Source organism: Sphaeramia orbicularis, unplaced genomic scaffold, assembly GCF_902148855.1.
Source record: "Sphaeramia orbicularis unplaced genomic scaffold, fSphaOr1.1, whole genome shotgun sequence".
In the NCBI taxonomy this organism is placed as follows: Eukaryota; Metazoa; Chordata; class Actinopteri; order Kurtiformes; family Apogonidae; genus Sphaeramia; species Sphaeramia orbicularis.
Window position 1 is genome coordinate 102,776 of NW_021941665.1, and position 11,912 is coordinate 114,687.

General features: G+C 40.5%; 1 long non-coding RNA gene across 1 annotated transcript in view; it reads left to right on the top strand.

Annotated features, from left to right (window-relative positions):
* LOC115416758 (uncharacterized) overlaps window positions 1-8,926 on the top strand; it is a 26,690-nt gene extending 17,764 nt beyond the window's left edge. The window contains exon 3 of the long non-coding RNA XR_003935019.1: window positions 8,749-8,926. This is a non-coding gene — a long non-coding RNA (uncharacterized LOC115416758). The remainder of the gene's footprint in view (window positions 1-8,748) is intronic.
* The last annotated feature ends 2,986 nt before the right edge of the window (window positions 8,927-11,912 follow it).

Genomic DNA, 11,912 nt, shown 5'->3' on the forward strand with positions numbered 1-11,912 from the left:
AGCTTTCACATAAGGCCAAATATGTGGTTGCCATAGAAACGGCCATATTGTTCTTGCTCAGATTCTTATTATATTTTTCTTTCTTTATTTATTTTTAGGCCCGAGCTGAGTAAAGCCGGCGCAGGGCCGATTGAGTCTGCAGTGGGCACATGGGGACGAAATCGCCAGTGACGCGGTCGCCTTTCCCTACTGTCGCCACTCTCACACATATTCACATTCACGGCACTGAGACCTTTCCGACGATGTATATGACATGTGCACAAATCGCATATTTACACCTGCTCAGAATGAATGGGAGTGAATGGGACACGTGCGCTCGGGGTCAGTCACATGTGTTTAAGTGCACGACACGTGACCTCTGACCCCACAGACATGTGGGGGACCTCGAGAGCTTTCAAATAAGGCCAAATATGTGGTTGCCATAGAAACGGCTATATTGTTCTTGCTCAGATTATTATTATTTTAATTAGGCCCGAGCCGAATAAAGCCGGCGCAGAGCCTATTGAGTCTGCAGTGGGCGCATGGGGACAAAATCGCCAGTGACGCGGTCGCCTTTCGCCACTGTCGCCACTCTCACACATTTTCACATTCACGGCAGTGAGACCTTTCCGACGATGTATATGACATGTGCACAAATCGCATATTTACACCTGCTCAGAATGAATGGGAGTCAATGGGACACGCACACTCGGGGTTAGTCACGTGGGTGTAAGTGCACGACACGTGACATCTGACCCCACACACATGGGGGGGACCTCGAGAACTTTCAAAAAAGGGCAAATACGTGGTTGCCATAGAAACGGCTATATTGTTCTTGCTCAGATTATTATTATTTTTATTTATTAGGCCCGAGCCGAATAAAGCCGGCGCAGGGCCTATTGAGTCTGCAGTGAGCGCATGGGGACAAAATCGCCAGTGACGCGGTCGCCTTTCGCCACTGTCGCCACTTTCACACATATTCACATTCACGGCACTAAGACCTTTCCGACGATGTATATGACATGTGCGCAAATCGCATATTTACACCTGCTCAGAATGAATGGGAGTCAATGGGACACGCCCACTCGGGGTCAGTCACATGTGTGTAAGTGCACGACAGGTGACATCTGACCCCACACACATGTGGGGGACCTCGAGAACTTTCAAAAAAAGGCAAATACGTGGTTGCCATAGAAACGGCTATATTGTTCTTGCTCAGATTATTATTAGGCCCGAGCCGAGTAAAGCCGGCGCAGGGCCTATTGAGTCTGCAGTGGGTGCATGGGGACGAAATCGCCAGTGACGCGGTCGCCTTTCGCCACTGTCGCCACTCTCACACATATTCACATTCACGGCACTGAGACCTTTCCGACGATGTACATGACATGTGCACAAATCGCATATTTACACCTGCTCAGAATGAATGGGAGTCAATGGGACACGCGCAGTCGGGGTCAGTCACCAAGGCCGCCTTAATGCACGGGCTAACCGGGGCTGTAGCCCAGGGGCCTACTGACTTAAAGGGCCTATCATTTTTACGTACTCCATAAGCATAAAAACTAACATCGATTTGTAATTTGTCAGTTTTCCTGTCTATCTTTTTATACGTACTGTACGCACGTCTGAAGCTGCATATTGATCCCAATTGGTAAGCCCCAGCCCGTGCAGGTGGAGTTAACAGCCACAGAGGGGGAGAAGGAGGGGGAGACACAGAAGCATCAGGGCGGGGGAGGAGAGCCAGATGAACCTTTCAGCAGTGACCCGGGTCGTTGGGGAAACAACTTTGACCAGCAACAGGTACGCGCATACTGGGTGAAAATGGGACCAGAGACCAGCCAAACTCCAGACACAGTGTGCATCAGAGCGTGTATACAAGCATCAGAGACGGGATTGTTCTAGAACTCATTTCAGCCGCAAACTAATAACGGAGAGTGTGTTAGTAGAGAATGGCTGTTATTCACCATCAGCAGGCAGTGTGTTTTGTTTTGCATGCAAGATATTTGGTGAGAAAAATGAAAAGTCGGTATTTGCTAATGGGGGATATTCAGATTGGAAACATGCAGGTGATCGCACAGCAGAACACGAAACTGGTGACACCCACAGAAAGGCCATGATCACTTATATCAATCAAGCAGCTGGCCGTGGGACAGTGGACTCAGAACTAAAAAAAACAGTTTGATGAGTGTGAATATTGGACACAGGTTCTACAGAGGGTTGTTGCTGTTGTGAAGTATTTAGCTGAGCGTGGGCTAACTTTCAAGAGTGATAGCCACAGGTTTGGAGACACCAACAATGGAAATGATTTGGGCAGTATGGAACTGATCAGCCAGTTTGATCCTTTTTTAAAGGCTCATTTTGAAAAATATGGAAACGCTAGCAGAGGGACTCCATCCAGCCTTTCTCTAAATGTGTGTGAGGAATTCATACAGCTGATGGCACAGAAGGTGCTGGATGAAAATATCAGTCGAGTGAAAGTTGCAAAGTATTTTGCTTTCAGTGTGGACCCCACACCAGATATTCCACATCTGGACCCGCTGACTTTCATTCTGTGCTATGTATCGCCAGAGGGCTGTATAGAAGAGCGCTTTGTAAAGTTCCTCCCCATTGAAAGCCATACAGGAGAAGCACTTTATCTCCATGTCACTGTCCATGGTGCTGTGTGTGTTTGTGTGAGCTGGGGGGGGGGGGGGGGGGGGGTTGAGTTTATGCCTATGTGCAGGTGCATGGGTTCTCAGGCTTTATAGTTTGATCTGTTGCTGCTGTTAAATAATTGTTTTTCCTGACAGTTGATGGTTGGTGACAATAATTTTTATCATGAAGTCAAACTTCCATCCATCTTGGTTACAATCTACTCGCTGTTGTAGATTACCAAGATATTATATTTTATAATGAGGCTTGGTAATTTTGAAAGATGGGACAGGGGGGCCTACAACACCTCCCTCAGCCCCGGGGCCTACCATTAGGTTAAGGTGGCCCTGTCAGTCACGTGTGTGTAAGTGCACGACACGTGACATCTGACCCCACAGACATGTGGGGGAGCTCGAGAGCTTTCAAATCAGGCCAAATACGTGGTTGCCATAGAAACGGCTATATTGTTCTTGCTCAGATTATTATTATTTTTATTTTTATTTTTTTGTCTTATTTTTCTTTCTCCTGCGCTTTGAGCTCAATTTTGACCCTCTGAACATTTACGAAAACTCACCAAATTTTGCGTAAAATTCAGAAGTGCGAGAAATTTAATTTACATATAGATTTCGTAGATGTCGGTAAAGAAATGTTGCGGCAGCGCCCCCTTGAAAAGCGGAAATGCATTGCGCCAATGGGAGCGCATCCAACATAAAGTTTTTCATAGAGCCACGAAAATCGGTACACAGATTCATCATGAGGAGACAAACAAAAAATATTATTATGGCCACGCCCCTAAACGAACCCTTTGTCGGCCATATTGGATTGAATTTTCCAAAATGCTGAGTCAGCGTTTTCGCTAACGTTGTATTTTAACTATCTCCTACTAAACCGTTTGGCCAAATGAGCTCAAAATCGGTGTATAGTATCTAGAGAAGTGGGGCATCAAAAGTTAGCCGAATTTTTGGAATTGGCATCACCACTTTTGTGTGACGAGGTTTCAAAGTTTGCGAAGTTTTTTCGAAAATTTACCATCACAAGAATTGCTTCAGCTTACACATACGAACACCGATTTGGCTGAAATTTGACTCAGACGTCCATCTTCCAGGCCTACACCCATTTATTGAAATAAATTGAAATTTTGCACTGTAGCGCCCCCTACAAATGTAGATTTACAAAAATGACATCAGTTCGGACATACGAACACCGATTTGGCTCAAATTTGACTCAGACATCTGTCTCCCAGGCCTACACGTACTTGTCAAAAGAAACTGAAATTTTGCACTATAGCGCCCCCTACAAAAATTTTTAATATTTTTTTATTAAAATTGCTTCAGTTCGGACATACGAACACCGATTTGGCTCAAATTTCACTCAGATGTCCATCTCCTAGTCCTACACCCATTTATCAGAAAAATTTGAAATTCGGTGCCATAGCGCCCCCTACAATTTTACCTATATGAACATTACTTCATATTAGACATGCGAACACCAATTTGGCTCAAATTTGAATCAGTTGTCAATCTCCCAGGCCTACACCCATTGATCAAAAGAAAATGCCACTTCACTCAGTAGCGCCCCCTACAAATTTACCGTCACGAAAATTGCATTAATTCGGACATATGAACACCGATTTGGCTCAAATTTGACTCAGTGGTACATCTCGCAGGCCTACCCCCATTCAACAGAAGAAATTAAAATTTAGCTGCATAGTGCCCCCTACAGATTTACTTACATAAAAATTCTTTAGTTTGGACATATGAAAAAAGATCTGCCTCAAATTTGAATGAGTTGTCAATCTCCCAGACCTACACCAATTCATCAGAAGACACTGAAATTTGGTGCTAGAGCGCCACCTGCTGAACGATGGACATACTTCCACTGGACGTGCTTGTGGCAAGGGCCTTTAGACGCCGCTTGCGGTTTTAATTATTTTTATTTATTTATTTTATTTTTTTTTTTTTGTCTTATTTTTCTTTCTCCTGCGCTTTGAGCTCAATTTTGACCCTCTGAACATTTACGAAAACTCACCAAATTTTGTCTAAAATTCAGAAGTGTGAGAAATTTAATTTACATATAGGTTTCGTAGATGTCGGTAAAGAAATGTTGCGGCAGCGCCCCCTTGAAAAGTGGAAATGCATTGCGCCAATGGGAGCGCGTCCAACATAAAGTTTGTCGTAGAGCCACGAAAATCGGTAGACAGATTCATCATGAGGAGACAAACAAAAAATATTATTATGGCCACGCCCCTAAACCAACCCTTAGTCGGCCATATTGGATTGAAATTTCCAAAATGCTGAGTCAGCATTTTCGCTGACATCGTATTTTAACTATCTCCTACTAAGCCATTTGGCCAAATGAGCTCAAAATTGGCATACGGTATCTAGAGAAGTGGGGCATCAAAGTTAGCCGAATTTTTTGGATTGGTGTCACCATTTTTGTGTGACAACGTCTCAAACTTTGCTAAGTTTCTTTGCAAATTTACCATTACAAAAATTGCTTCAGCTCAGACATACGAACACCGATTTGGCTCAAATTACACTCAGACATCCATCTCCCAGGCCTACACCCATTTATTAAAAGAAATTGAAATTTCGCACTATAGCGCCCCCTACAAATGTACATTTACAAAAATGACATCAGTTCAGACATACGAACACCGATTTGGCTCAAATTTGACTCAGACATCTGTCTCCCAGGCCTACTCCTATTTATCAAAAGAAACTGAAATTTTGCACTACAGCACCCCCTACAAAAATTTTTAATATATATATATATATATATATATATATATATATATATATATATATATATATATTTTTTTTTTTTTTTATTAAAATTGCTTCAGTTCGGACATACGAACACTGATTTGGCTCAAATTTGACTCAGATGTCTATCTCCCAGGCCTACACCTATTTATATGAAAAATTTGAAATTTGGTTTCATAGCGCCCCCTACAATTTTACCTTTACGAAAATTACTTCACTTCAGACATATGAACACCAATTTGGCTCAAATTTGAATCAGTTGTCAATCTGCCAGGCCTACACCCATTTATCAGAAGAAATTGCTATGTCGCTCAATAGCGCCCCCTACAAATTCACCTTCACGAAAATTGCATCACCTCGGACAAATGAACACCGATTTGGCTCAAATTTGACTCAGTGGTACATCTCGCAGGCCTACACTCATTCAATGGAAGAAATTTAATTTTAGCCGCATAGCGCCCCATACAGATTTACTTATACAAAAATGTCCTTACTTCGGACATACGAGCAATGATTTCCCTCAAATTTTAATCAGCTGTCAATCTCCCAGGCCCACACCCATTCATTAGAAGAAACTGAAATTTGGTGCTAGAGCGCCACCTACTGAACGATGGACATACTTCTGCTGAATGTGCCCGTGGCGATGGCCTTTAGATGCCGCTTGCAGCTTTAATTTTGTTTCTTTCTCCTGCGCTTTGAGCTCAATTTTGACCCCCTGAAAATTTACGAAAACTCACCAAATTTTGCCCAAAATTCAGAAATGTGCAAAATTGAATTTACATATAGGTTTCGTAGATGTCGGTCAAGAAATGTTGTGGCAGCGCCCCCTTGAAAAGTGGAAATGCATTGCGCCAATGGGAGCACGTCCAACATAAAGTTTGTCGTAGAGCCACGAAAATCGGTACACCGATTCATCATGAGGAGACAAACAAAAAAATATTATTATGGCCACGCCCCAAAACCAACCCTTACTCGGCCATATTGGATTGAAATTTCCAAAATGCTGAGTCAGCGTTTTCACTGACGTTGTATTTTAAATATCTCCCACTAAGCCGTTTGGCCAAATGAGCTGAAAATCAGTGTACAGTATCTAGAGAAGTGGGGCATCAACAGTTAGCGGAATTCTTTGAATTGGTGTTACCGTTTTTGTGCGATGACATTGCAAACTTTGCAAAGTTTTTTCGAAAATTTGCCATCACAAAAATTGCTTCAGCTCACACATACAAACACCGATTTGGTTGAAATTTGACTCAGACGTCCAACTCCAAGGCCTACACCCATTTATTAAAAGAAATTGAAATTTCGCACTATAGCGCCCCCTACAAATGTACATTTACAAAAATGACATCAGTTCGGACATACGAATACCGATTTGGCTCAAATTTGACTCAGACATCTGTCTCCCAGGCCTCCACCTATTTATCAAAAGAAACTGAAATTTTGTACTACAGCGCCCCCTACAAAAATTTTTAATATTTTTTTATAAAATTGCTTCAGTTCGGACATACGAACACCGATTTGGCTCAAATTTGACTCAGATGTCTATCTCCCAGGCCTACACCCATTTATATGAAAAATTTGAAATTTGGTGCCATAGCACCCCCTACAATTTTACCTTTACGAAAATTACTTCACTTCAGACATACGAACACCAATTTGGCTCAAATTTAAATCAATAAAGCTAGAGGCTAGCCCAAACCAATATGACCTGATGTGATGAGCACCACTAATGTCAGTAGTTTGTCATCACAGCATGTGAATCTATCAGTATATTTGAGCTGAATTTTTTAGTTTTGTGTAGGTTTACATTAGACTCCATAATTAACACTTGCAGTCATTTTATTTAAATGACAAACAAGCAATTCCTAATTGCCTGGAAAAGAAGATGAAAAAAGTTGAAAAGTTGTTGTAATGTAACCAAGGAGTCTTGTTCATACTGTTGGTCTCTCTTTATTTACCAATTGCAGCATAATGCCTAGAAAGGACAATCAGTCAATAATTGACCCCCACAAAGAAAAAAACATTTTCTCCATTCAATCAAGTATGTATTAATCTTATGAAAAAATAAAAATATGTAAAATGGTCTGGTGCAGCGCAGTCACAGTATTAATTAGGCATACATTCATTCATTTTCTGAACCTGCTTTATCCTCATTAGGGTCACGGGGGTCACTGGAGCCTATCCCAGCTACATAGGGGTGAAGGCAGGGTACACCCTGGACAAGTCACCAGTTCATCGCAGGGCTGACATATAGAGACAAACAATCACTCTCACATTCACACCTATGGGCAATTTAGATTAACCCATTAACCTATCAGTGCATGTGTTTGGATGGTGGAGTACCCGGAGAGAACCCACGCAGACACGGGGAAAACATGCAAACTCCACACAGAAAGGTCCCACCCCCTGTCAACTGGTGTTGGAATCGAACCCAGGACCTTCTTGCTGTGAGGCACGAGTGCTGTCCACCACACCACCGTGTCGCCCTAGTCAAGCATACAGTGTTTCAAAAATAATTAAGTAAAATTTGAGATTCTTTTTTTCCAACAGCCTCTAAGTCCAGTAAACTGTACACCTGAAATTTGTTACAATTTGTAGGGCTACTGCAGGACCATGAGACACATCTAAAAAAATCAGTTATGGCCCCTCTGTGATTTTTATATGATTTTTTTATTTTAAAGTTTATTTTAAAGTTTTATATTAATAGCTTTCAGGTCATGTGACCTGTGGACTCCAAAATGCTCATAATTTGTAGCCCTGGTCAGGGCACACAAGACACACCTCTTACATTTCAATTATATCACTCCATTAATTTCAACTTTTAATAAAGCTCCAACTTTCCATGTGACAAAAAATCTGAACAAATCTAATTACTCTGTATTACCATCATTATAGCTTAAGTTTTATTTCACTTTTGTTTGCAAAGTTACAGAAAGCTTTACAGGAAACAATTAAGAAATGCAAACAATTTAAACAAACACAAGTCATTAAGTATTGGCAAATAAAATACAATGACGGAAATGAAAAAACTCAGTCTCCACATGGCCCACACGCCCTCTGACCTTCGACCTCTGGAGAGAACAGGGTGGTTGTTACTTGACTGAACGAACAACAATAAAGTGTTGTCGTCTGGTTGTCAGTCAACTCCAACACACGCATCTGTCCCCTGGGGCTCTCTGACCAACGGAGGTGAAATCAATGTGTAACATATGTTGTTATTCATCCAGCATCAAAACATTGATAAATGATTTAGAAATTATTAGAAGGAATGTGTTGACTGTTCTGTATGTGACTGTAATGATTTCAAACATTCAGTGTATTCTGTCACAGGATACAAAGTTCGAAAAGTTCAACTAGAAATTAGATTAGGAATTAGATTTAGATTAAAGTCAAGGTATCTGTGTTTTATTAGATCTCCGTTACAGGTGTGACATGGAGGTAACAGCAGAGTTTTTTCTGCCGTATAAATTCTCCCACAGAAAGGCCAGTGTCTTCCTCCAGGCGTCTTCCTGAGCACGAGAATGAGCCACCGTCTCCCCACCCCACAGAACCACAACTGTACACAAACAGGACACATTTATTCTAGTGTTATAGTTGTGTTATATAACTGAACAAAATGTAAGGCTGTATATCATTTGATTTGTATTTGATGATTTGTAAGTTGATTTGCATTTTATTGCTCTTACTTTAGTTTATTATTTCACTTATATCATATTTTTTATTCATTTTTTTTCCTTGTGTATTGTTTATTTCAGTGGTGTTTTTGTTATGTATTTGAGTTACATAATTGAAGCATGCAAACATCTTCTTCTGGTGAACTTACCCATCTTATTTACATGGACTGCTTTGAGCATGCTGGCTCGAGTATGTGGCGAATACGGAGGTTCGATCAGGTGACCGGCGTTTGGGTATGACCGGAGAGTTAGTAGATGACTGTTCCCCGCCTGCTCCATCATCTCCTTTATCTGACAAACAAAGGGTTAAAGAAGTGTATAAGAATATATTTTAAAGATTCAATGACATAATTAACACATGTCAATAGTGTATGCCTTTTGTTAACAGCAGTACATATCTGCTTTTACTGAAAATATAAATGACTAGATGATTGAAAAATGTAAAATGTAATGCTTTTCTCCTGAACACCATCTTTACACTTCGCTCTACTTAAAGCAGTGATATTTTGCTTTTTTAAATGGAAGTATGCATTTCAGAATATTTCCCTGTGGTCTACATAAACTGTAAACACTATGCTTGGGTCTGAATTCTTCATTAATTCAACTCCACAGGTCCATCTTCAACCCTATTTCTGAGTAATGACACCTGAAAGGTCGTTTTGATCGCTGGCCCTTTAAATGCACATGAGCCATGACACGCCCCGCCCCCTCCAGGTTGTTGGCTGTGCTGCTCTGTCCTGTTCAACCAACAACTGAACATTTTAGGTAATCAGCTTAAAGTTTGGACATATTTTCAGTATGGACTACAACCGCTGCTGCTGACGAACAACTATGGTGTACTCTGGGAAATGTTCATCAGAAGTCTTGACCTTATATGTGCAAATGTCGTGATGTACCTAGTTATAGATGTAACAAATTAAGCAGGAATTAAAATGAGTTGTAGAAATTCACTCGATTTTTGCCAAGATGAATATAATGATAGCTTTGCAGCACCTGGAGGGTTCAAATTCAAACTTTTTAAACTATTTGGGTCCAAATACACAAATAAATGTACCAAAGACTAATAAAAGTGGGTTTAGCAAAATACGACCCCTTTAAAGCTTAGGATAAAAGAAGACAAATCAGTGAAAAATATTAGCATATTTCAGGAGGAAATCTTCTTTATGCTATAAAATTTGCAGTTTGTTTTTAACCATCAACTGCAAACACAAAATCAGTTTTCATGCTCTTTTTTTTCAGCCTTTTCTCTGTTATTCTTTCTTTTTGGCGTCTTTTTGTACTTAAGTTGATTGTAAATCTTTATGCTTTTAATATAATAACCACTCTCCTCAAAACAGAATATTACCCCTACTGTGAACTCACATCTTGTGCAGATTCAGGGGCTGCCCAGTTCTGATCGTCCTCACCTACAATCAACAGTAGAGGACACTGCAGACGCCCAACCTGCAAAGAAACAAACAGCTTTTCAGCTTTCTACACCTGTTGCAGCTCTGAACATTCACAATGAACAAAACTGCGAGAAAAAATTAAGTAATGTCGGTGTATTCTGTCCTCAGATGTTCAGTTGAATAAGTTAAACGTAAATCATTCAAAATGTGTGATAAATAATAATTCATTTAGTGTTAAAATATATTACAGCAGTAGTTAAAAGCATAGAAATTGACTGATTACTTAAACTTATATTTTAATATGCCTTTAAGAGTCATACTATGTATTGTGGGTAAGAGACATTACATTTGTGTTGGGAAGTCTGATTCTTTTTACTAAGTCGATTCTTTCAGTTTGTTCATCTGTTGCAAATCTATTCTGAATCGATTCATGTGATTAACCAATTTTTTAAAAATTTGCGGTTGTTGGTCGAAAACTGGCAGTGCCCAATTGCCAAGTGTACACTTAAAGCGATGTACAATGTTCGTCAGCAATTTTTCATCAAATCTGTGATAGCCTAAGTATCACGAATCCATTAGTCTTTCCATGATTACGCACCTGAATCACTTCCCTCATTGCGAACAACTTCGAAGTTGACTCCATCACAATCCGTCCATTTGTTTACATACCAAACCTCAATCCGGACCTCAGTACATAATTCTACAAATAGCACATGGGACCTGTATAGGGCTGGGTATCACGGCCAATTTCCCTAATCGATTCCATTTCGATTCATAAGGTTCTAAATCGATTAATCACGATTTGATTTGATCATTCAATCAATTCCATTCAATATTAACTGGTTGATTCAGAATCATTTAGTGATACCTAAGGACAATTTTCAGCTGTAACCTAATTATTTGACTACCGCAGCCATGCAACACATCAATACTGGTATCAGTATTGACATTAGAAAGGAAAGAAATATGACATTTCAGCAGTAAATAGCTGAATCTGCTCTTAAATAATGAACAGGGCAGAAACATTACCATGTTTGTACAGTGGCTCAGAACGGACTTCTTCGTCATCTTTATTCCATTTTATGGCTGGTTTTGGCCCCCCGGAAACATAATCAGGTTAGGCCCTTACTACAAGAAAGTCACTGGAAACAATCTGTTGGAACTGGGGGGGGATTATTGGTCAGAGCGGAGTCGATAGCGATCTGTGATTGTCGCTTTACTGTTCCTCTAACTCCACAGTCACTGATAGTATCACCTATGGCTGAGTGTGGATCCAAGTTAATATTCCTAGAATGAAAGATAACAATATCTTATTAACGTAGCGCTGGAGTTGCTAGATCAGCTGCAATAGAAATGAATGTGTTCTGACAGCGTTACACTATCAGCCCCTCCATAACCCCAAAGTAGGTCCATATTTTGTCTGCCGTTTTTTTTACAACTGGAGTCATATCAAAGGCTCTGGCCCTGTCCTACACCCA